The following is a 26,430-nucleotide window of genomic DNA, read 5'->3' on the forward strand; positions in this document are numbered from 1 at the left end:
TACACCCGGTACTCAATACTTTGTCCGCTTCGTCCTGTGAGCCTGACAATGGGTACCCCAAAGTGGTAGTTACCTCCGAGTCTCTACACCCCTCCGACCAGGCGGAGGATCTCCAGTTGTCTCCTGAACCCTTCGGGGTGCTACCTGGTAACGAAAGGACAGAGACTCTCCTATACTCTGTACCTGATACCTCGCTCGCTTCGTCCAGTGAGTCCAACCTAGTGTACTCCGAAGCAGAAGTTACTCCCGAGTCTCTACACCCCTCCGACCAGGCGGAGGACCTCCAGTTGTGTCCAGAACCCTTCGGGGTGCCACCTGGTGGTGAATGGACAGAGACTTTCCTATACTCGGTACCCGATACCTCGCCTGCTTCCTCCAGTGAGTCCAACCTAGTGTACTCCGAAGCAGAGGTTACTCCCGAGTCTCTACACCCCTCCGACCAGGCGGAGGACCTCCAGTTGTGTTCAGAACCCTTCGGGGTGCCACCTGGTGGTGAATGGACAGAGACTTTCCTATACTCGGTACCCGATACCTCGCCTGCTTCCTCCAGTGAGTCCGACCTAGTGTACTCTGAAGCAGTTGTTTTCTCTGAGCCTCTGCACTCTTCTGACCCGGCGGAGGACCTCCAGTTGTTTCCTGAATCCTCCGGGATACCACCAGATAACAAAGAGACAGTGACTTTTCCTCATTATGTACCTGATAACCCGTCTATTTTTTCCTGTGAGCTTGACAAGATGTACCTCGAAGCAGAGATTACCCTCAAGTCTCTGTCCCCCTCCAACCCAGTGAACGACTGGTCCTCGAATTCCCTGCGGAAGATTCTGGCAGGCCTGAAGAAGAGGGGGCGTAAGGGGGGAGGTACTGTAACATACCTGGCGGCGTCCTTGCATGGTGGTCCATCTCCCACTGTGCAAGAGAGCGCACTTGATCTCCTGTCCAGAGTGTCTCTCTGGCTTCCCTCCATGCTGTCTGTTTGTGTCTGTCTCTGCTGCTTAAGGGCGGCGCCCGATCACTTCCTGCTTTTTGTACCTGCTGTGGGTCACACCCCTTGTGCGTCCTCAGCCTATTGCTGTCTGACACTTGGTATATAGCTCAGCAGCTCCCTTCTATCCCTGCCTGAGCATAAGTGTTTCCTTCAGTGTGTGCTTGCACTCTGAAGGTGCCAGGTCCCGTCCTTTGTTTCCTTGTCTGCCTTTCCTGGAGGCTGTATTTCCAGGCCTGTCTGAACTTAGTCCTGTATGTCTCCTGCTTTGCGGTATTAGTTCCCGTGTCTGAACTAAGTCCTGTATGTCTCCTGCTTTTCGGTATTAGTTCCCGTGTCTGAACTGAGTCCTGTATGTCTCCTGCTTTGCGGTATCAGCTCCCGTGTCTGAACTGAGTCCTTTCTGTGTTCTCTTGTCTGTCCTGTCTGAACACGCTCCTAGCCTGTTCCTCCTGCCTTCTAGGGGCCGATTACCTAGACCCGTTCCTGTATCTTGTCTGACCTGTCTGAACACGCTCCTAGCCTGTTCCTCCTGCCTTCTAGGGGCCGATTACCTAGACCCGTTCCTGTATCTTGTCTGACCTGTCTGTACTCGCTCCTAGCCTGTTCCTCTCGCCTTCTAGTGGCCGATTTCCTAGACCCGCTCCTGTGTCTGGTCTGTCCTGTCTGAACACGCTCCTTGCCTGTTCGTTCCGCCTTTTAGTGGCCGTTTTCCTAGACCCGCTCCTGTGTCTGGTCTGTCCTGTCTGTACACGCTCCTTGCCTGTTCGTCCCGCCTCTCTGGGGGCCGTATTCCCAGACCCGCTCCTGTATCCCTCTGCAGTGTCGGTCTCCTCCGTACACTCAGTTCCAGTCTGAACTCTCTCCTGTCCTTTACCTGTTTTGCCTCTATGTCCGTTCCCTTCCTTTTTCTGCAGAGTCTGAACTCGTACCTAACTCCTGCTTGTTGTCTCTGCAAGTACTGTGTGAGTATCTGGCTCTGTCTTTCCCTTCCTGTCTGTTCCGTGTGAACAGAGCCCTGTCCTCCCTGCTCAGCCTTGTCTGCACTCTAGCTGTGCTTGCCTTTACCCCCCCTGCCTGCATACCCGCCTGCCTGCATACCAGTCGTGCTTGCCTATACCCACCAGTCTGTGTGCCAGCCTACCAGCCTGTTCCTGTATTCCCCTGTGTGGGTCAACAGCCGTGTCCGGGGTCTGTCCTGGAGTAGCACCTGGTCCCTCTGCTCGGTTCCTCCTTGGTGCACTGGCGTCGTATGCCGTCGTGCGACCCTGGTCGGATCGGGTGAATACTTAGTCACGCCCCTCCAGGCATTCACTCTCCGGCACGGTCCAGTGGAATCACTACCAATCCCACGCACACGCCGCTTAGCCCGGGCGTGTGCATAACACTGCCCTTGCCATGCTTCAGCAGTGTTTGCTGCTTCCAGCTCACCGACTGGAGTGTGATGTTCCCACGCGTTGGAACTCAATGTTGCATATGTTGGCAAGGATTTGTGAGCAGCACAGGGCAGTTGTTGAGTACCAATTTCAAAACACCCGTCGGTATTCAGGTCATCCTCTGCACATAAAAGCTCAGGAGTGGGCATGACAGACATCTGTGCCATCCTATAACACACAAAAAGCTCAAGCTCAAGTGGCCCAGCTTCAAAAGGAAGATGGATAAAATTTGTAGATAAAAAATGAATTTTATTTCCAATCTTTAAAATCAACAAATAATTAAAAATAATTAAAAAACAGAGACCTTCGGGTTCCATCCATCAACATCATGCATAGATAACAGGAAGCACAGCTTCTCAAATAAATACAAAATAATTGTATAACATAGTCCCATACAATATCAAAACGTCCTATATCAGCCAAAAGTAGCCAGGTAAATACACCCAAAGCTGCAGACTAAATGACAATACTGGACTCAGTTACTAATCTCAGACATAAAGGTGCAAAGTGCATATATCAGGGAAATTCCTTATTATGAATAGAGACAGCTGGATGTAGATAAACAGAAATGAGTAGATAAGTAGTGAATCAAAACCGGACTAGAGGATATATGTATTAACTCACATGAGGAGGGAAGGAACCTACCCCGATGACGCCGTTTCGCAAAGTGCTTCTTCCAAGGGGGCGTGTGCCATCCTCCAAAACTTTGAGGACTCCACCAAGATGGTGAGCGGCGATGACGCCATAATTAGCATCACCATCCCGCTTCTCTGTCTTCTGAAACGCGATGAGATGGAGCAAGGAACCATACAGGGTGATTCTACACAGCTCAGCCTCATTTCATCCCAACGTGGATTGGGTGACAATGAGGAAGAGGAGGAGGAGGAAGAACAGGAGCTAGTTTCCTGCTCTATAGACGATACTACCCACACAACTGTCATACCATTTGTTCAGCGTGGATGGCCTGAGGAGAGGGAGAACTTTCTATCTCTCATTCTTGCGGTGGACAGGTCTACTAAAATGGTGCAGTACCAGAATGCCCTTGTTGCGGAATTATTAAAAAATTCCCATCTGAAAACGCTGACGGCAGAGGTTACAGCTTCCTGGACAACCAAGGAGTACAGCCGAGAGAGACACAAATACTATCTATCAGAGGCAGGGGAACACTGTCAAGTTCTGGGAGAGTTTTCTCAGACCCTCCCATCGCACAGACCCTGATTCGTGGGGTACTTTCACAAGGAGGGATAATTTTTCAAAGATGCTGAAGGAGTACCTTGCCGACCATACCAACGTCCTCCATGATTCCTCTGTGCCTTATAATTATTGGGCATCCAAGCTGGACACGTGACATGGACTGGCTCTCTACACCTTGGAGGTCCTGGCCTGCCCTGCCACTAGCGTTTTGTAAGAGTGGGTTTTTAGTGCCACCGGGGGAATTATAACTGATAGGCGCATCCGCCTGTCAACTGAAAATGCTGACAGGCTGACTCGGGCTGGATTCGGCCAGACTTCTCAACACCACTGAATGATAGCAGTGGAACATAAACTCATTATCAGTATAGGAGAGCCACTCCTTAACAATGCTAACAATTTTTTGAATGAGGTCCTCCTCTACATCTCTTCAAAGGGGTATTGGAGTACGTCCAATTTTTTGGCAGCCGTTGCATTCACTGCATGGGCATTACCACTATAGGAGACCCACTCCTTTATAATGGGAACATTTTGTTACTGAGGCCCTCTTCTATGTGTCTTCAAAGGGGTATTAGGATGCATCCAAAATTTAGGCAGCCATTTTAGTCACTGCACACGCAATAACTGTATAGCAGAACCGCTTCTTTATAATGGAAACATTTTTTTTAACTGAGGCCCTCCTCTATGTGTCTTCAATTTGGTATTGGGGTTCTTCCAAAATTTAGGCAGCCGTTGCATTCACTGCATACGCAATAACTGAATAGCAGAACCGCTCCTTTATAATGGGAACATTTTTTTTTTAACTGAGGCCCTCCTCTATGTGTCTTCAAATTGGTATTGGGGTTTTTCCAAAATTTAGGCAGCCGTTGCAGTCACTGCATATGCAATAACTGTATAGCAGAACCGCTCCTTTATAATGGGAACATTTTGTTACTGAGGCCCTCCTCTATTTGTCTTCAAAGGGGTATTGAGATGCGTCCAAAATTTAGGCAGCCATTGCAGTCACTGTATATGCAATAACCGTATAGCAGAACCGCTCCTTTATAATGAGAAAAACATTTTTAACTGAGGTCTTCCTCTATGTGTCTTCAAATTGGTATTGGGTTTTTTCCAAAATTTAGGCAGCCATTGCAGCCACTGCATACGCAATAACTGTATAGCAGAACCTCTTCTTTATAATGGGAACATTTTTTTACTGACTCCTTCCTCTATGTGTCTTCAAAGGGGTAGGGAGATTGGGCAGCCATTCATTTTGTTAGATAGGTCAGTTGGCCGGGGGGGGGGTGAATGAGATGGTGGAAAGATGATGCATTCTGTTTTATCCATGTTAATTTTTACAAATCTAGCAGAGAAGAAAGATGTAATATACGACACACATTGTGGGATTCTCTATAGTAAGGAGGTGATATCAGGTCCAGAGAGGTAGATCTATGTGTCATCATCATAGAGGTGATACTGAAAGTCGTGAGACCATGAGCTGTCCCAGGCCGAAGGTGTAGATGGAGAAGAGCCTGGGTCCTACAACTGAACTATCACGGGGTTACCGTGACAGGTTGGAGCCATGAGACCTCTGCGCCGGTGGACTCTTGCTCCAACTCCGAGAAGAAGCACTTCTTCATTTTAAATGTATTTATTTCTTCCAGCAGAACAGGGGTTAAGCGGACATGTTGGATTTCCCTGTGCTCACAGCTGAGCTCAGTTAGCCACTCTCTTTCCCTTTATAACCTGGGCTCTAATACTAAGTCCTTGTCAGAGCTAACATTTGCTGCATGGCTAATGAGAGTGAGTAATTCTATGAGGAGTAAATTGTGACTGTTGTCTGGTTTGTATGCGTGGTTATTCCTTATCCTTCTCCATTTTGTTTTATTCCCCCTTCCTACACACCCCGGTGCTTCCTTCTGTTATATGTCAGAGAATATTTTGTGTGCCTGGAGTTTTCTGTTTATCCCTATCTGTGTTGCCTTGTTTGTCGGAGGGGTGTACTTTAGTGCACACTAGCACCCCTCTTCCCCGGGTGGGGGAGGAGAACAAGCGGAGGGCTAACTCCGCCGAGTTAGGGCGAGGGCGGAGGCCTCAGCATCCTCACCTTCAGAGGTATCCTGGGGAATAGGGCAAGTTAGGGGGTCCCCTAGTGTTAAGGTCAGGGTAGGAGCCCCTAATCCCTGGTCACCCGACAGCTATGTTGTGACATTAGCTTGCCCTAGAAGAGTGAACCGGTAAATATTCTTTAAAAGGGGGTAGTTATGGTGTCTATATGCTCCGATCTGGAAAGAGAGGTTGTTGACGCTCAGGGGGATGCCCCTGCTGCCTGTTCTCTTGGTAAACTGTTTGTTCCTGTAAATCTCCATCTTAGAGTCCTCAGCGAACATCACGATTTGGTGTTAGCTGGACATCCTGGTAATAAAGCCACTGCGGATCTGCTTACTCGGCGGTTCTGGTGGCCAGGTGCTCATAAGGATGTCCAAGAGTATGTAGCCACCTGCAATGTCTGTGCGCATTCAAATACCCCTCATACTCATCCATCGGGGGTCTTCAGCCTTTGGAGTTTCCCAGTAGACCTTGGACTCTACCCGTTTCGGCAGGGAATACTGTAATCCTTGTAGTGGTTGATAGATTCAGTAAAATGTCTCATTTTGTTGCTTTGCCGGCATTACCGAATGCCAAAACTTTGGTGCAAGTCTTCATCAGGGAAATAATTAGATTACATGGGATCCCGACCGACATTGTTCCTGATTGCGGGGTTCAGTTTCTCTCCAAGTTTTGGAGGGCATTTTGCACCCATTTGGGGATCCATTTGTCATTTTCTTCCACTTTTCACCCACAGTCTAATGGGCAGACGGAGCGGGTTAACCAGAATCTGGAGACATATCTCAGGTAAATTGTGTCTGAAAACCAGGAGGACTGGATCACTTATTTACCGTTAGCCAAATTCGCTGTAAATAATCAGTGTCAGGAATTGTCTGGTAAGTTCCTGTTTTTCGGGGAGTATGGGTTCCATCCTCAGATTAGTTCCTTTAATGGTAATCAACCTTCTGGATTACCGGAGGAGGAACAGTTTTCATCTTCTATTTCCACCATATGGTGGGGGGTTACTACTAACTTGAGAAAGATGGGCTCCAAATATAAAAGTGTGGCTGATCGGAGATGTTTGGTGGGTCCGGACCAGTGTGTGGGTGACTTGTTGTGGCTGTCCTCTAGGAACATTAAGTTGAAAGCTCAATCTTGGAAACTGCGTCCCAGGTTTATCGGTCCTTCTTATCAAATCATAGCTGTCGTTAATCCCGTAGCGTTTCGTCTTGCTCTACCATCTATCTTTAAGATCCATAATGTTTTTTATCGTCTCACCTCAAAAAATACAATGCATCTTCTGTATCGTCACCTCTACCTCCATCACCTGTCATTGTCAATGGGAATTTGGGGTTTCAGATTGCTAAGATCTTGAATTCTCGTGTTGTTCATCGGTCGCTTCATTATCTGGTACATTGGAGGGGGTATCGTCCTGAGGAGAGGGTACCAGCATCTGAGGTTCATGCGGCCAGACTGGTCTGGGCTTTTTATGCAGCTCACTCTGATAGGCCTGGTCCTGAGGTTCCGGAGGTCCCAGAGGACCCTCGTAGAAGAGGGGGTATTGTCACGGGGTTACGGCGACAGGTTGGAGCCAGGAGACCTCTGCGCCCGAGGGATCCTGCTCCAACTTCAAGAAGAAGCACTTCTCTTTCATTTTAAATGTATTTATTTCTTCCAGTAGAGCAGGGGTTAAGCGGCCATGTTGGATTTCCCTGTGCTTGAGTTAGCAACTCCCTTTCCCTTTATAACCTGGGCTCTGATACTAAGTCCTTGTCAATGCTAGCATTTACTGCATGGCTAAGGAGAGTGCGGAGTTCTATGGGAAGGAGTTTGGGTAGAATAACTTGTGACTATTGCCTGGTTTGTATGCGTGGTTATTCCTTATCCTTCTCCATTTTGGTTTATTCCCCCTACCTACACACACTGGTGCTTCCCTCTATTATATGTGAGAGAATATTTTGTGTGCCTGAAGTTTTCAGTTTATCCCTGTCCGTGTTGTCTTGTTTGTTGGGTGGGTGTACTTCGGAGCGCCCCTCTTCCCCGGGTGAAGGAGGAAAACAAGTGGAAGGCTAACTCAGGAGTTAGGGTGAGGGCGGAGGTCTCAGCATCCTCACCTTCAGAGGTATCCTGAGGAATAGGGCGAGCTAGGGCGCCCCCTAGTGTTAGGGTCAGGGTAGGAGCCCCTGATCCCTGATCACTGACAGCTGTGTCGTGACATGAACCTTAGGGGACACCGACACATAGGGGGTGAGATGAGGAGGTGGTGTGTGAGTGGGAGACACTGAATGTCCTGTCGATTAGGTATGAAAAGATCCAAGAAAGGGCCAAGTCTGTGATGCCGAGACATAAGAGTTTGTAGTAAGAGGTTATGGTCTACTGTGTCAAAGGCAGATGACAGGTCTAGGAGGAGGGAGACAGAGTAGTCTGGCTTGGATTTGGCAGTTAGTAGGTCGTTGATGACTTTAGTAATGGCAGTTTCAGTGGAATGGTGAGGTCGGAAGCCTGATTGTAAGCGGTCAATGAGGGAGCGGAAGGAGAGGTTGGAGGACAGTTCAAAATAGACGTGTTGATCCAGTAGTTTGGAGGCATAGGGGAGAAGTGAGATGGGGCGATAGCTAAGCATAGGATCGGTCAAGGGAGGGGTTTTGGAGGATGGGTGTGATCGAGGTATGTTTGAATCATGAGGGGAAGACGCCAGTTGTTAGTGCCAGGTAGAAGAGGAGGTTTAGGCTTGGGATGAAGACTGTGGTATAGTTTGGAATGAGGTGGGATGGTATTAGTGTTACATGCACGCCGCTAGGTTCAGATAGGGCGAGACGGGTTTCATGAATTCTTTGGAATTCTGGGGAACCGTTACTCAAGGCGACCATAGGCTGTAGCTTCTCTCAATCACACAATAGATTCATTTGCTAACCAGACACATCTGACAAGATTCTTTTTCAACAGTTTAACAGTGGAATTTAATCTGAAGCACGGCCACTGTAATTCAGGGATATTACAGCACAATCTTCATTACAGTACAGTCTGAGTTTCTTGAGCAACTGGCTCCAGTAACAATACAGTAGTTTCTTCACAAGGCACAGTAATACAGTATAGATTAGATCTCTTAGCAACACACTTCTATGCATACACAATCACAACCACAGACTTTTCCTTCACAAGGACACAATAGTACACAGCATTCTTTATCCTGTATTGAGATGGAGGGGGGAGGGTTTGATGAATGAGATGATCCCTGTGACACAATTCCTTCTAGTCCTTATCTTCCTGCCCGATATTACTCTGCACTGTTAATTCAGGGAGTTTATCTGACCTGTGTTTAGTTTATCTCCTGATCTGAATCCTGTTCAGTTGCCTTCTGTCAGATACAGATAACACACCACCACCTTTCTCTTCGGCTTCAGCCAGACTACAATAACAAGTTCCCCACAATCCCCCTGGGGCTCTGCTAAAACACTCCCTGTCTCCTGTGATTGCATTAACCCCTCTAGTTGCTGGATGCTTCTGAAGCAAAACACTTCCTGTCTTCTGTGCTTGTGTTATTTGTAACAGTTGCTGGATGCTTTGGAAGCAACAGCACTACTTCTGCATGTCACACTCTTCCCTCCTTTTTGAATGTCGTCCTCAACATTCGTCTTTATTGGTCAATCTGACCAACTCTGAGACAGTGTTGAAAGCTTAGTAACTATATATATAAATTTGTCATTGTCAAATTGGTATAACATTTCTAAACATTGATAACAACCTAATCTTACTACCTTTTTCTTGTAGGACTCCTGTAAGAAATAAACAATTAACACGATTAACACAATCAGCGTCTCTTCAGCTGGAGCTTTTCGTATGCCTTCAACCAGTTCTCTCTCTCACTAGGTCTTAACAGTTCTTGGTTTCTACAAAGTCTTTTAAGGAAAATCAAAGCATGAAAACAAGTCTTTCCACCAGGCAACATCTTCCATACTGCCTCTCGATGGTGAATACCACTACAACGGGCTTACCTTGTCAATAGGCAGAGATACCTGTTTCCAATCGACAGTCTTTGTCACTTGACTCGGTTCACCAAGTGTCTCATACGTCAGCATCACGGGCCTCCTCACTTCTCGAGTTGACATCCTCCTGGTGGGTTGTTCCTCAGATAGCACGGGTTCTTCGGGATACAGGAGTTTCTTCCGCACTCATTTCCCATGCTTCCTGTAGCATCGGCGTCTCTGCCTCCTGCCCGGCATAGACGCTGTCCCCCTTACCGCCGCGGTCTTGATCCGGTGTCTTCTGGCCTCCCTGCAGCTGCTGCTGGTGCACTCAGCTTCCCCGGCTCTGTGCTTAGGGCGCGTGTGCTCCCTCCCTCTTAAAGGGGCCACGCGCGTCGTCCTAAAAAGTCCCAGACCAATGGCCGGAGGACTTCCCCTATAGAAGGCACCTGCTCCAATATGGAGGTGCCCGTGCAAGGTTGTAGCTTTGTGTGTTAAACTCTGCTTCAGCCCTCAGGTCCCGCTGCTAGCCTGACTACAAGTCCTGCCTGTCCGCCAGGTTGACTACAAGTCCTGTCCATCAGCTTGACTACCAGTGTCCTCCCAAATGGTAGAAAATTCGCTGACCAGAGACACCGCAGCAGGGTTGTCCACAGCAGCGGAAACGGGAAACGGAATCCGGGGATGTTGACCGTAGACCACAAAGAACGGGGACTTGGAAGAAGATTCGCTCTCATGGTTGTTGTAGGAGAACTCGGCCCATGGTAGAACTGTTTGTTGCTATCTGGACGGTGCAGCACAGGAGCGGAAGAGAAGGCTTGTTTTAAGGAAAGGAAGGCCTCCTCCACTTCGGACGGCCATTCCTTAGGATTTGCTCCCTTTCAGGTGAGCGCAGAGATGGGAGCAGTCCGGGAAGAGAAATGTGGAATGAGGATACGGTAATAGTTAGCAAAGCCCAGGAATCGCTGAATCGCCTTCAACCCCTCCGGACGGGGCCACTTTAAGACAGCAGAGACCTTCTCGGGGTCCATCCGTAGACCAGTCTTAGAGATAATATAGCCCAGGAACGGAAGGGAGGTCTGCTCGAAGAAGCACTTTTCGAATTTAGCATAAAGGTGATTCTGCCTGAGCCTAAGCAGGACCTGACGAACATCCCTTCGGGGTGTGGGAAGATCCGGAGAGAAGACCAAGATGTCGTTCAGGTACACCACCACGCAAGAATATAAGAGGTCACGCAAGATGTCGTTAACTAATTCTTGGAAGACAGCGGGAGCATTACAGAGGCCGAAGGTCATCACACGGTATTCATAGTGACCATCCCGGGAATTGAATACCGTCTTCCACTCGTTTCCTTGGCGGATCCGGACCAAGTTATACGCCCCCCCCGAAGATCGAGCTTGGTGAAGATCTTCGCGCCTTTAAGGCGGTCGAACAGCTCAGAGATGAGCGGCAGGGGGTATTTGTTTTTGATAGTGATCTGGTTGAGACCTCTATAATCGATACATGGACGTAGTGAACCGTCTTTCTTTTTTACGAAGAAAAATCCAGCTCCAGCCGGGGAGGAAGATTTCCGGATGAATCACCTAGCCAGATTTTCTTCGATGTACTCCGACATGGCCCAGGTTTCGGCCAACGACAACGGGTAAATACGCCCACGGGGTGGAGTGGCACCGGGTATCAGGTCGATAGGGCAGTCATATGGCCTATGAGGTGGCAGTGTCTCTGCCTCCTTCTTGTCAAAGACATCAGCATAGGACCAGTAGGGTGCCGGTAGACCGGGTAAATTAGCCGGAGTAGATTGAGGTCGAGCCGGGCGAACCGGAACCAGGCAGGTCTTATGGCAATCCTGCCCCCAATGAAGCACCTCACCGGATTGCCAGTTCAGAACGGGTTCGTGTTTCTGTAGCCAGGGTAGGCCTAGCAAAAGAGGGTGAGAGAGTCCAGAAAGCACATGGAAGGAGATCCTCTCTGAGTGCAGCATTCCCACCTGCAGGGTTACGGGCTCTGTGACGAGCAAGATGGTCACCGGAAGGAGTCTTCCATCCAGGGAAGCGACTGCCAATGGTTCAGCCAGGGATTTGGTAGGAATCTGATATTTCTGTACAAGGGACTGGAAAATGAGATTCCCAGCGGCTCCGGAGTCCAGATGGGCGGTCTCAAAGAAGCGGTTCCCTCCAGAGGAGATAGAGACGGACAAAGTCAAGAACGGAGAGGATTTACTCTTGCCCAGGATGACCTCTCCGAGAGGTCCTAGACACTGGAGTTTCCCGGCTTCACCGGGCAGGAACGGATCAGGTGCTCCTTACTACCACAGTAGAAGCAACTCCCCTCGGCTTGGCGAGTTTCTTGGCGAGACTTGACCATCTTGGTCTGGTCGATCTGCATAGGTTCGGGCGAGCATGCCCGGGGAGTTGCTGGTGGGCTGGTAGGCACGGCAGATAACAGGCAGGTGCTTCTAGGTAAGCGGGCTGGCAGGCACGGCAGGTAACAGGCAAGAGCCTCCAGGTAGGCTGGCTGGTAGGCACGGAAGGTAACAGGCAGGTGCTTCTAGATAAGCCATCTGGCAGGCACGGCAGGTTTCAGGCAGGAGCCTCCAGGTAGGCTGACTGGTAGGCACGGCAGGTAACAGGCAGGTGCTTCTAGATAAGAGAGCTGGCAGGCACGGTCGGTAACAGGCAGGTGCTTCCAGGTAAGCGGGCTGGCAGGCACGGCAGGTAACGGGCAGGTGCTTCCTGGTAAGCAGGCGGACAGAGCCCATAGACAGACTGGCGGACTGGACTGTAGTAAGACTGTCGGGCTGGAGAGTAGACAAGCTGGCGGACTGGACTTGTAGTCAGGCTGGCGAACTGGACTTGTATTCAGGCTGGCGGACTGGACTTGTAGTCAGGCTGGCGGGCTGGACTTGTAGTCAGGCTGGCGGGCTGGACTTGTAGTCAGGCTGGCGGGCTGGACTGGTAGTCAGGCTAGCAGCAGGACCTGAGGGTTGAAACAGAGTAAAACACACAAAGCTACAACCGTGCACGAGCAACTCCATTTTGAAGGAGGTGCCCTTTATATGAGAGGGCCTCCAGCCATTGACCGGTGACTCCTTAGGACGGCGCACGGCCCCTTTAAGAGGGAGCGAGCGCGCGCGCGCCCTAAGAACAGTGCCCGGGAAGCTGCGCATGCCGGCAGCAACAGAGGCAGGAGTGCTGGAGGACACCGGGCAGGGAGCGTGGCGGTAAGTGGGATGGCGTCTCTGCCTGTCAGGGGGCAGAGATGCCGATACTACAGTGCTCTTTTAAAATCATCTTCAGCTGTTGCAAGGTCAATTGACTCTTAATTTGCAGCATACTACGGAGGTTCAGTCCTGGGCTGATCGCTTTCACCACCTCCTCAATGACCTCATTTGGCTGGTAGCCTTTCTATAAGCCTGCATCGATCTGGCGCAACAAGTTCATATAAGACAGTTTCTCTTTCTGTTTACACTCTCCAATCTGTCCCAGGATCTTGAATTTTTTCTTTATGGTGATTTGTGGTGTTAGAGAGGACTGTCTTACTGATTTATCTAACCCGAGCAGGGTAAAGGTTCTGCCTGAGTCTGTCACCCGTTGTGAGGTTTTGGTCGATTCCTGCAGGGCTGTTGTTAGGGCTTTGAATTGTTCTTTCAATTCCTGTAGTTCTTTCTGCGGAGAGAGATTCACGCTTTTGGTAATTGGTGCCGGCGCTCCATCCTCCAACTTCAATCTGGTTAGAAACTGTGTTAGCTCCTGGAGGAACGTCCCCATGACGTCTTCAGCTTCTTTCTCCCCCAGCTCATTTTTGCATTAACGGCAGTTAACAGTTGCCTGCGGTTGTGTGCTTTAGAAATCTGTTCTTCTGACATCTTTATATGTTCTGCTACTGTTCTCAATTCTTCACAGGTTAACTGAAGAAGCAGCTCACTAATTCTGTCCATTTGTATTTCCACATCCATTGCTGCTAGTGAGTTTAGGGCTGCTCCCCTTTAACTGGTGTAGCAGAGTTGAATTGAGGTGCTGTGTTGCTGTGTTTTTCCAGACACATTTCCTCTTCTCCCTCTACATGCTAATTCCTGCTCAGGATTCCCCGTACGGGCCACCAATGTTACACGCATGCCGCTAAGTTCAGATAGTGCGAGACAGCTTTCATGAATTCTTTGGAATCCTGGGGGAACCATTACTCAGGGCGACCATAGGCTGCAGCTTCTCTCAGGCACATGATAGATTTAATTGCTGACCAGACATATCTGACAAGAGTCTTTTTCAATAGTTTTACAGTGGAATTTAATCTGAAGCATGGCCAATGCAATTCAGGGATATTACATCAACAATTTTCATTACAGAACAGTCTGAGATTCATGAGCAACTGGCTCCAGTAACAATATAGTAGTTACCTCACAAGGCACAATATTACAGTCTCTTTAGTAGCATAATTCAGCATAGATTAGATCTCTTAGTAGCACACTTTTATGCATACACAACCACAGGCTTTTCATTCAAAAGGACACAATAGTACACAGCATTCTTTATCCTGCATTGAGATGGAGGGGAGAAGGTTTGATTAGGGAGATGATTCTTGTGTCACAATTCCTTCCAGTCCCTATCTTCCTGCCTGATAATACTCTGCACTGTTAGTTTAGGGAGTTTATCTGACCTGTGTTTAGTTTTTCTTCTGTTCTGAATCCTGTTCAGTTGTCTTCTGTCAGATACAGATAGCACATCACCACCTTTTTCATTGGCTACAGCCAGACTACAATAACAAGTTCCCCACAATCTCCCTGGGGCTCTGCTAAAACACTCCCTGTCTCCTGTGACTGTGTTAACCCCTCTAGTTGCTGGATGCTTCTGAAGCACAACACTTTCTGTCTCCTGTGCTTGTGTTATTTGTAACAGTTTCTGGATGGTTTGGAAGCATCCAGTAGATGACAAGCGCTGCGTCAAGTGGCCTCTGCTCCTCTTCCTCAATATTAACATTACACACAGTACAGTCCTCAGAGATGGCACCCTGATTACCCTTGTTTTTATCCACGTCACAACTCTCCAACCGGCCAACTGACTGTGGAGAAGCACAGATGGGTGAGGATCCCTGGGGATGGGCATGGATTGGTTGGAGAAAGAAATAAATACACACCAGAACATGTAGAACTAAACTAATATACTGTACAACAGGACAACAGGAGTTGGAGAACTAAACTACTAAACAGCTAAGGTTGGAGAATGAAACAAATACACACCAGAAATTGGGGAACTAAACGAATAGAAAATAGGGGTTGTGTAGCAGCGGCGTCTCTGCCCCCTGCTAGGCAGAGACGCCGTTCCACTCACCTCCTCGCTCCCCGCGCTCCCTGCTCTGCGTTCTCCAGTGCTCCTCTTCCTGCTGCCGACGCGCGCAGCTCCCCAGGCACTGTGCTTAGGGCCATGTCGGATTCATCCGGAAATCTACCTCCCCGGTTGGAGCCGGATTCTTCTTCGTTACGAAGAAAGATGGTTCATTACGCCCCTGTATTGACTATAGAGGTCTCAACCAAATCACGGTAAAAAACAAATACCCCCTGCCGCTCATCTCCGAGTTGTTTGTCCGTCTTAAGAGAGCTAGGATCTTTACCAAGCTAGATCTACGTGGGGCGTATAATCTGGTCCAAATCCGTCAAGGAGATGAGTGGAAGATGGCATTCAATATCCGGGACGGTCACTATGAATACCGTGTGATGCCCTTCGGTCTCTGCAATGCTCCCGCCGTCTTCCAAGAATTGGTCAATTACATCTTCCGTGATCTTCTTTACTCTTGCGTGGTGGTGTACCTGGAAGATATCTTGGTCTTCTCTCCGGATCTTCCCACACACCGGAGGGATGTTCGTCAGGTCCTGCTTAGGCTCAGGCAGAATCACCTCTATGCAAAATTCGAGAAGTGCCTCTCTGAGCAGACCTCTCTTCCATTCCTGGGCTATGTTATCTCCCAGACAGGCCTACGGATGGATCCCGAGAAGCTCTCTGCTGTCCTAAAGTGGCCCCGTCTGGTGGGGTTGAAGGTGATTCAGCGATTCCTGGGCTTCGCCAACTACTATCGTCTCTTCATCCCGCACTTCTCTTCCCGGACTGCTCCCAGATCTGCGCTCACCCGTAAGGGAGCAAATCCCAAGGAATGGTCACCCGAAGCTGAGGAGGCCTTCCTTTTCTTAAAGCAAGCCTTCTCCTCTGCCCCAGTGCTGCACCATCCGGACTGCAACAAACAGTTCTACCTGGAGGTTGATGCTTCCTCCTCCGGAGCCCAAAAGTCTTCATCCGGGAGATTGGTAACCTGCGGCTTCTTCTCTAAACTCTTTTCCTCGTCTGAGCGCAACTACTCCATAGGAGACCGAGAACTGTTAGCCGTTAAATTGGCGCTGGAGGAGTGGCGTTACCTGCTTTAAGGGGCTCTATACCTGGTGATCATCTATACGAATCACAAAAACTTGGCATATCTCCAGTATGCCCAAAGACTCAATCCGCGTCAGGCCCGGTGGTCTTTGTTCTTCGCCCGCTTCAACTTCGTCCTACTTTTCCGCCCGGCGGACTAGAATGTCAAAGCTGACGCCTTGTCCCGATCCTTCCTGTCCTCCGATCAAGAGGAGGAGCCTATGCACATCATCGACCCCTCCAAGGTGATGAATGTGGCCCCCTTGGATCTGACTCGTCTTCCACCCGGTAAGACATTTGTAGCGGTACCAGATCGTGAGAGGGTTCTTCACTGGGGTCATTCATCTAAACTAGCCGGCCATGCTGGCCAAAAGAAGACCTTCCTACTCATTACCCGGCATTACTGGTGGCCTACCCTGCGCAAGGGTGTGGTAGACTTCGTCTCGGCATGTTCGTCCTGTGCCCGTAACAAAGTTCCCAGACATCTTCCAGCCGGTCGCCTCCTGCCTCTTCCCGTACCTGCTGCCCCGTGGCAGCACATTGCCATGAATTTTATTACTGATCTCCCTGTTTCTGCCAGTTGTACAGTCATTTGGGTGGTCGCCGACCGCTTCTCTAAGATGGCCCACTTCATCCCTCTGCCTGGTCTCCTGTCTGCATCGGAGCTGGCCAAGGATTTCTTCCGTCATATCTTCCGTCTCCATGGCCTACCCCTCCACATTGTGTCGGATCGAGGGGTTCATTTCACCTCACGTTTCTGGAGAGCTACCTGTAAGCTACTGGATGTCACCCTGGATTTCTCCTCCGCCTACCATCCACAGTCCAATGGCCAAGTGGAGCGTATCAACCAAATCCTTACCAGCTACCTCCGGCACTTTGTTAACGCTCACCATACCGATTGGGTGGAGCTCCTACCATGGGCCGAATTCTCCTACAACAACCATGACAGCGAATCTACTTCTAAATCCCCTTTCTTCGTGTCTACAGTCAACTTCCTCGGATTCCGTTTCCCATCTCCGCCTCGGTGGACAACCCTGCCGCGGAGGCTCTTGTCAGCGAATTCTCCACCATTTGGGAGAATACTAGGTCCGCACTCTTCAGTCCTCCGAGCGGATGAAGAAACATGCTGACAAGAGACTTCTGGATCCGCCTCAATTCCGCCCGGGAGATAAAGTCTGGCTCTCTTCCAAGCATGTCCGACTCAAAATACCCTCCTATAAGTTGGGTCCTCGGTTCATCGGTCCATTTGAAGTTCTCAAACAATTCAACCCAGTGGCCTACAAGTTAAAACTCCTGGCCACCTTACAGATTTCCAACTCCTTCCATGTATCTCTCCTCAAACCAGTTGTGTTTAACTCTTTTTCCAACAATCCAGGTACTCCCCCTGCTCTGGTTTCCGCTGAGGATGTTTTTGAGGTAGAGAACATTCTGGCCACTAAGAGGGTAATAGGAAAAACCTTTTTTCTGGTGGATTGGAAGGGGTTTGGCCCAGAGGAGAGAACTTGGGAACCCAGGGAGAACATTCATGCCCCGCTTCTCCTTGAAAAATTCCTTTCTGGCCTAAAAAAGATGGGGCGTAAAGGGGGGGGGGTACTCTAGCATCGGCGTCTCTGCCCCCTGCTAGGCAGAGATGCCGTCCCACTCAACTCCTTGCTCCCCACGCTCCCCGCTCTGCGTTCTCCAGCGCTCCTCTTCCTGCTGCCGGTGCGCGCAGCTCCCCGGGCACTGTGCTTAGGGCGCGCGCTCCCTCCCTCTTAAAGGGGCCGTGCGAACCGTCCTAAGGAGTTCCCGGCCAATAGCCGAGGATCCTCCCATATATAAGGCATCTCCTCCAAAATGGAGGTGCCCGAGCAAAAGTTGTTGCACAATGTTTCTTACCTCTGCTTCAGCCCTCAGGTCCCGCTGCTAGCCTGACTACCAGTCTTGCCCGCCAGCCTGTTACCTGCCTGTTACCTGCCGTGCCTGCCAGCCCGCTCACCTGGGAGCACTTGCCTGTTGCCTGCCTGTTACCTGCCGTGCCTGCCAGCCCGCTCACCTGGGAGCACTTGCCTGTTGCCTGCCTGTTTCCTGCCGTGCCTGCCAGTCCGCCCGGACCTGTAACAGTTTGGAGAACTAAACTAATAAGACAACAGGGGTTGGAGAAATAAACTACTAAACAGCTAAGGTTGGAGAATGAAACAAATACACACCAGAACATGGAGAACTAAACTAATAGAAAACAGGGGTTGGAGAACTAAACTAATAAGACAACAGGGGTTGGAAAACTAACTGACTAAACAGCTAGGGTTGGAAAACTAAACCACTACACACCAGGGGATGGAGAACTAAACCACTAGACACCAAAGTGTCACTACACAGCAATTGTTGGAATCCCCAAGGCTTTCGGAACAAACCTCTGTATATAACACTTCCTCTAGTGCTTCTGCATCCTGCACCTCCTCCAGGGCCTCCACCAGCTCCCTCAACCCCTGTCTTACTGAGACACATGTTCCAACATTGCAGCGAGAATCCCCCCCACCTCCGTACTGCACAGCCAGGTCTCACCGCAATCAGGCAGTGTTAAAATTAATATGCCTTGGAGATCGCAGTCATACAGCTGAAGTTGTGGACAGCTCTCCAGGCCGAGTTTGAGTAATGGCTGTCTCCACTGAACCTGGAGCAAGGGAAGGCTGTGTGCGATAACGGTACAAACCCGGTGGCGGCCCTACGTTGGGGCAACCTCAGACACGTGACTTGCATGGCTCGCATCCTCAACCTGATGGTACAGAAATTTCTCTGCCATTATCCCGGCCTGGGTGCGCTGCTGCAGAAACCAAGGTCTCTGCGTGCTCACTTAAGACTATACAAATGAGCAGGATCTTTAGTATAAAAGCCAGACTACTAGACAATGAGCAAATGCCTTCATGATGATAGAGGCCACCATCTCCTTAGCTTGCTGGTACTTTTCTGTGAGCTTGTCTCCAACCAGCCAGGAATATCCAGTGAATGGCACGCCACGGTTTGGTATTAGCACCCAGTACCAGAAGCAAAGCCATCCACAATTTCCGTACCTCAGAAATTTTATTTGGTAGACTGGCTGAGCAAACATTAGTTTCTCACAAAGGAGCTGAAGACACTGAGTGGCAGTAGGTGCAAGTTTTTTCCAGCATGACCTGTTTGTTATTGTTAGATATCAGAGGGAGAACATAACTGTGCTTTGCCAAGGTGCCATATTGCATCTTAAGTCTTATAGACCCTGCACTTGCGGCCTTACATACTACAGGATGATGGGGAAGGAGACAGTAGGTCGTGGAATTGCATTAGCTCCGGTGGTGTTGAGGTGTGGTGGCAGAGAGACAATGGCAGGCTGTAGGCTGTCTTGAAGAGATGGGTTTTCAGGTTGTGTCTGAAGGATCCGAATGTGGTGGCTAATCGGCACAGATTGAGGCACAGAATTCCAGAGGATGGGGGATATTTTGTAGAAGTATTGGAGGTGATTGGGTGAGGAACAAATAAGTGTGGAAAGAAGGAGGTCTGGGGAGGACCGGAGATTACGGAAGGGAATATATTGGGAGATTAGTTCAGAGATGTATGGAGAAGAAAGGTTAGGGATGGCTTTGTACGTCAGTGTTAGTAGTTTGAACTGGATACACTGGGCAATTGGGGGCCAGTGAAGGGATCTTATAGATTGCAATCTTATGGATTGCTGAAGCTGGTCCACAGTAAAAAAAAAAGCAGCCATAGAGTGTCTGGAACCTTCCCACACAATTTTCTTAGCCAGAGATTCTTCTCGGCAGGGTTGGACTGGCCCGCCAGAGAACCGGAGACTCCTCCGGTGGGCCATGGCTTCTCCATCAGGAGAGCTCATAGCGCAAACCTTGCAGGTTGTGATGATGACTAGGCCATCCATCTCCTTAGTTGTCAATTACTTGGAATGCAAGCGCAAGTATGCAGCCACCCACCCACCCACAGGTCACAATACTAAACTGCCACATTTATGAACAGCTGCTTGCACTTGAAATGTTGCCTTTTAGGCTTGTGGAGGCGAAAGCTTTTCACAACCTCATGGCAGCGTTGGCCGGGTTTCCATATTCGGTCCCCAGCCGCCACTATTTCTCCCGGTGTCGTCCTTGCCTCCCACAAGCAGGGGTCCCAGAACATTACCCATTCCCTCCCTAGTGCACTTAGTGGGAAGGACCGCCTATCCACAAACATGTGGACAAGTGAATGTGGCCAGGGACGGTACTTCTCACTAGAGCCAGGCCACAGCAAAAAAGCAGCCATAGAGTGTCCAGGAACCTTCCCACACACTTTTCTTAGCCAGGGCTGCTTCTCGGCAGGGTTGGACGGGCCCACCAGAGAACCGGAGAATCCTCCAGTGGGTCCTGGCTTCTCCTTCAGGAGAGTTCATAGCGCAAACCTTGCAGCTGCTATGGGGCTCTTTAGTGGGGGAGAAAGGTGGTCCCTCACAATCAAATCCTCTGGTGGGCCCAATGTTCTTCAGTCTGACACTGCTTCTTGGCGAGAGTTGTATTTCACCACAGCCATATTCTTTAGCTCGGTGAAAGGACTGGCATAGAGGGAAACCGCATCTACTCCAGCTGTCATTTCTCCCAGGAAGTCCTTTAATGCAGCTTGTTGCATAAGCAATGGCAGCCCGTCCAACATCAGCTCACACTTCTCGGTGGTGCTTAGTCGCAGACAAACATCTTTCTTTACGCCTTGAATTTAATCACTACAGAGTTGGACAATGGCTTGATCTGCAATGCATTTAGAGAAATAACGTGCATAAGCAAAGCCATGGTTTAGGCCACTGAAGGTCAGTAAGCGAAACTCATACAGTTTTCCCACAGTCTGAAAGAGGGGTATCAAGACTTCCAAGACAGCCAAGACTTCCCTGTCCTCCCCAAGAGGACGACTGTCTATGTTCTCCTCATCCTCCTCCTCCACCTCATTATCACCCAATCTGCATTGAGATGAGATGAGACTGGGATGCATAGTTCCTTGCTCCACCTGCAATGCCTCCTCTTTAACTGTGAGCACCAAGCATTTCAGTAGACAGAGAAGCGGGATGGTGATGCTAATTATGGCGTCATCGCCGCTCACCATCTTGGTGGAGTCCTCAAAGTTTTTGAGGATGGCACAGATGTCAGACATCCATGCCCACTCTTCAGTTCTTATGTGCGGAGGCTGACCAGAATGCCAATGAGCGTGTTGAAGTTGTTACTCAACAACTGCCTTCTGCTGCTCACAAATCCTTCCCAACATCAGCAACGTTGATTTCCAATGTGTGGTGACATCGCACAACAGTCGGTGAGCAGGAAGCTGCATATGCTGCTGAAGCACTGCCAGGGTGGCGACAGCTATAGTGGACTTTCTGAAATGGTCACACACGCGTTGTACTTTCACAAGCAGCTCTGGCCGATCTGGGTAGGTTTTGAGAAACCGCTGAACCACTAAGTTCAGCACATTTAGTGCTCTTTCAATACTAATGTGTACCCCTGCATGGAGAACAATATCAGCACCGAAAAATTAAAAGATGAAATATAGCCTGCTTTATATACCACGGTACTAAGAAAACCAATTTCGATCATATCTTGTGTACCCCTGTGACAAAAATATCTGCACCAAGGAATTAATTTCACTACAGTAGAACTAGTGTAATGGTGACCAACAACTCTTCCAGCCAACAGCCAAACCAATAGAGAGAGAGACCCAATCAGGATTCTCCACATTTCAAAAACTTAGGGCCTAAACCCACCAAAGTGGCATCAATTTTACCAGGGTAGAAGTAGTTTAATGGAGACATAAACCTCTTCCATTACAGCCAACCCAATAGATGGAGACCCAATCAGGATTCCCCACATTTCCAAAAATAAGTGGCAGACAACAGCAAAGTGGCATCAATTTTAGTACAGTAGAAATTGTAGAATTAGGAATGACATGTCTTCCCCTAAAGCCAACCCAGTAGATGGAGACCCAATCAGGATTCTCCACATTTCCAAAAATTAGTGCCAGACACCACCAAAGTGGCATCAATTTCACTAGAGTTATAGTAGTATAATGGGGACTGACACCGCTTCTACTACAGCCAACCCAGCAGATGGACACACAAGCAGAACTGTTCACATTTAAAAAAAATAAAGCCTAAGACCACCATTTCCTTGGCCTACAGATTGGAGATGGTGGAGTTCAACCTCTTAGCTTGTCATGTGTAGGAGTAAACAATCTTTTACGTGACCACAACTGCGGGACAGAGGGCTGGCTGCAGTGCTGAGAGAGACTGAACCAGGAGAGAAACTGGAGTAGCTTGAATAAAAAATAGTCTTTATTACATACATAAATATGAAAAATAAGTATTCAAGTCATAGCATTAACATAAATGGGGATACAGAAGGAATTAAGTGGTAGCAGCACAAAAGAGCCTGTGACCCCCCATGCATCCGCTTTGTGCAAGTGGTTTGCGGGCTGGGGGCTCCTAAGGTAAGGCACCCATCATATTCAAAGAGAATGGACAGGGGACATTCAATCATACGTGATAATCAGGACCAAGAAGAGTCCATAGTAATATTTAAGAGTCCACAGTCCGAGTAGATATAAATTAAGAGAAAGAACCTTACCAGAGGAGGTAGAACACAGGACTAAAGTGCTGAGTGCAATAAACCCATGGGAGGGAGCGCGGAGTACGGTGAAACGGACAAACTGCTGGACTGTGAGTGAGGTGCAGGCGGAGATGTTACAGTGAATTGAGAAACATGTGGTGTGCTCAGTGAAACAAACAAAGCATGCATGTCAGCTTCTGTTACAGCTGATGGGCTCTCACTCAGCCTGACTGGAGCGAGTATACAACCGTAGATTCTGCGGTCGGAAACCTGCTTGACAATAATTGCAACGGTAACAGAGGAGGAGGAAGAAGCAGCAGATGCGTTTGATGGGGCGGCTGATGGTTGTTTATTGAAAACCAATTTTGAGTTAATCATGTTTGTGTACCCATTTGTGGAGAACAATATCTGCACCAAATAATTAATTTCACTACAGTATAACTATACAAATAGATGGAGACCAAAACCTCTTCCACTACGACACACCCAGGAGATGGAGACCTAACCAGGAGTGTTCACATTTCCCTAAATTAGGGCATAACAACAACAAAGTGGCATCAATTTAATGAGAGTAGATGTAGTTTAATGGAGATAGAAACCTCTTCCACTACAGTCAACCCAATAGATGGAGAGATCCAATCAGGATTCTCCACATTTCCAAAAATTAGGTCCTAAACCCATCAAAATGGCATCAATTTCAGTGCAGTACAAATTGTAGAATTAGGAAGGACACCTCTTCCTCTATAGCAAATCCAGTAGATGGAGACCCTATCAAGATTCCCCATATTTCCAAAAATTAGAGGCAGACACCAGCAAAGTGGCATCAATTTCACCAGAGTAGTAGTTTAATGGAGACAGAAACCTCTTCCACTACAGCTAACCAAACCCAATAGATGGAGACCCAATCATGATTCCCCACATTCCCAAAAATTAGTGGCAGACACCATCAAAGGGGCATCAATTCCAGTACAGTAAAAATTATACAATTAGGAACAACACCTCTTCCCCTACAGCCAACCCAGTAGATGGAGATCCTTTCAGGATTCCCTACATTTCCAAACATTAGTGGCAGACACCAGCAAAGTGGCATCAATTTCACCAGAGTAGAAGTAGTTTAATGAAGACAGAAACCTCTTCCACTACAGCCAAACCCAATAGATGGAGACACAATCAGAAGTGTTTACATTTAAAAAAATGAGGGCCTAAAACCACCAAAGTGGCATGAATTTCACTAGAGTTTAAGTAGTATAATTGGGACCGACACCGCTTCTACTACAGCCAAACCCAATAGATGGAGACCCAATCAGGATTCTCCACATTTCAAAAAATGAGTGGCAGACACCAGCAAAGTGGCATTAATTTCACTACAGTAGATATTGTAGAGTTAGGAACCTACATCTCTTCTACTACAGCCAACCCAGCAGATGGAAACTCAATCAGGAGTGAACCATCCTCTCCAGTTGTTCACCACGTGTCAGACTTGTACTCTGTTGTGCAGGTGCACGGGCTGGTCTAAAAAATGTGTGAAAGGACTCACAGAAATTGCTTCTGCCACTTACTCTACTGCTGCTGCTAATATTTTGGCTTTGACGAATTGACGTGCGGGAGGGTGGAAGTGTAGAGCTGCGATGAACTCTGTGTGCCTCACTGCTGGCTTGGGGAAAACCTATGTTAAGGTTGTGTAAAAGCGTGTTTCGATGCTCCAGAATTTGCGGGTCCCTTTGCAGGGCGGGAAGGATCTGGCAAAATTTACTCTTGTAATGTGGATCTAATAGAGTGGCAACCCAGTCGTCGTATTTTGAATCATACCTATATGGGGATCATGTTGTAGTGCTGCAAGAACGCACTCATATGTTTGCCTCTTTCCTGAGGTTCAAGCCCAGGCTGTGTTGGTGGCTGGGTAATTCTGATGCTTGTTTCCTCCATCCCAAACCGCCAAACACGAACAGAGAGGGGATGATTATCCTCTTCATGTTCTGACTGTTGCTCGCCGATCACCACTTCCTCTTCGATTTGTTCCTCGCCTTCACTAACACCTTCACTAATAGTTTTTCTGGTATAGCCAACCCCCCTCAATCGCAGTGAACCACCCTCCCTTGGCACCCTGAGATGTCCCCTAGTGTATGACGTTAGTAACGAAGAAAGTATTGTTTTAGTGTGGATGAGGCCTTTATAACATAGGAGATATGCTACGAACAATTTCAAACTGAGATGTCCCCTACTGTATCACATTAGTAATACTGTATCATATTAGTAACAGAAGAAAGTATTTTTTTATTGTGGATGAGGCCTGTATAACATGTGAGATATTCTCCAAACTAATTCAAACTGAGATATCCCCAGCTGTATAACGTTAAGAATCAAAGAAAGTATTTTTTGACTGTGGATGAGGCCTGTATAACATAGAATATATGCTCCAAGATATTTCAAACTCAGATCTAGCCTGTTGTATGACGTTAGTCACAGTAAAAAATAGATTTATTTACTCTGCATAAGCTGTGCATACAGCTGAATTTCACCGCCACTAAAATAGTATGTGCCTTTTAGCAAAGTGTATCACGTTTGTGACACCAAAAAATCTTTGGTGGACTCTGACTAGCAACAGAAAAAATAAAATTTTTTACTCTGAAAACAGCAGAATTTCACCGCCACTAAAAGCACTAGGTGGCTTATAGCAGAGTGTAACACGTCTGCGACACAAAAAATCTTTGGTGGACTGTGGCTAGCAACAGCAAAAAAATATTTGCTTTACTGTGCATAAAGTTGAAGTTCGTCTACCAAAAAAATGACAAACTGGGCTCTACAGATAGCTGAATTTTCAACCCCACAAAAACAAAAAGTGGCCTACAAGGGCTTGCTTGCTTTATCACATTAACAAGTGCCAAAATAGATTGAAGGTCAGCATGGAGCACAGTACAACGGACGCACAGCACTGTTCTGAGCCATAGACCCTGCTCTTTCTGTGAGAATCTCAGTAATTGCACAAAAACAAAAAATAAAGGTCGATTGAACAGGTACACAGCACAGTACTGATCTACACTATCTGACTTCCACAGAAGCGCCCATCTATCTAGCTAATATCTCTCATTACACAGGACAGAGCACACTGAGCAGCGTCTATCTCCTTCAGCCCTGAGGGAACATGGCCAGTTTTTTTATGGAGAGGACATGTAATTTCAGCAGCCAATTGCAGAAGCCCTTGTGCCTGGCACACTATGGATTCTTCCTGCGCTCTGATTGGCTAGCCGTGCTTTCCTGACTTAAAGTTACCACCTACAGGAAGGAAAAAAAAACAAAACAGTGCGCCGCTGATCTGACCTGTTTTGAGCTTTCACTAGCCCCCTCATTCATCTGACACATCTCCCCGCTCATCATACGCAGGCACTATGGTAGCAAAATTGTAAAAAACGCAGTAGTTTCCCCTCAATCACGTAACCACGTAAATTCGCCGAACGTTTCCGATTTTCCCAAATTTAACAAATTTTGCTTGCCTTTCCGATCACGAATCCGTATGTGCCACATTCGTGTCGAACTTAACATTTGAGATCGGATTTCGAACATATTCATTCATCACTACTCCTCTATGTGTTTTCAATTTGATATTGGGGTTTTTCCAAAATTTAGGCAGCCGTTGTAGTCACTGCATATGCAATAACTGTATAGCAGAACCGCTCCTTTATAATGGGAACATTTTGTTACTGAGGCCCTCCTCTATGTGTTTTGAAATTGGTATTTGGGTGTTTCCAAAATTTAGGCAGCTGTTGCAGTCACTGCTTATGCAATAACTGTATAGCAGAATTACTCCTTTATAAT

Source organism: Phyllobates terribilis, unplaced genomic scaffold (genome assembly GCF_046119375.1).
Source record: "Phyllobates terribilis strain yellow unplaced genomic scaffold, ASM4611937v1 Scaffold_10__3_contigs__length_209671492, whole genome shotgun sequence".
Lineage (NCBI taxonomy): Eukaryota > Metazoa > Chordata > Amphibia > Anura > Dendrobatidae > Phyllobates > Phyllobates terribilis.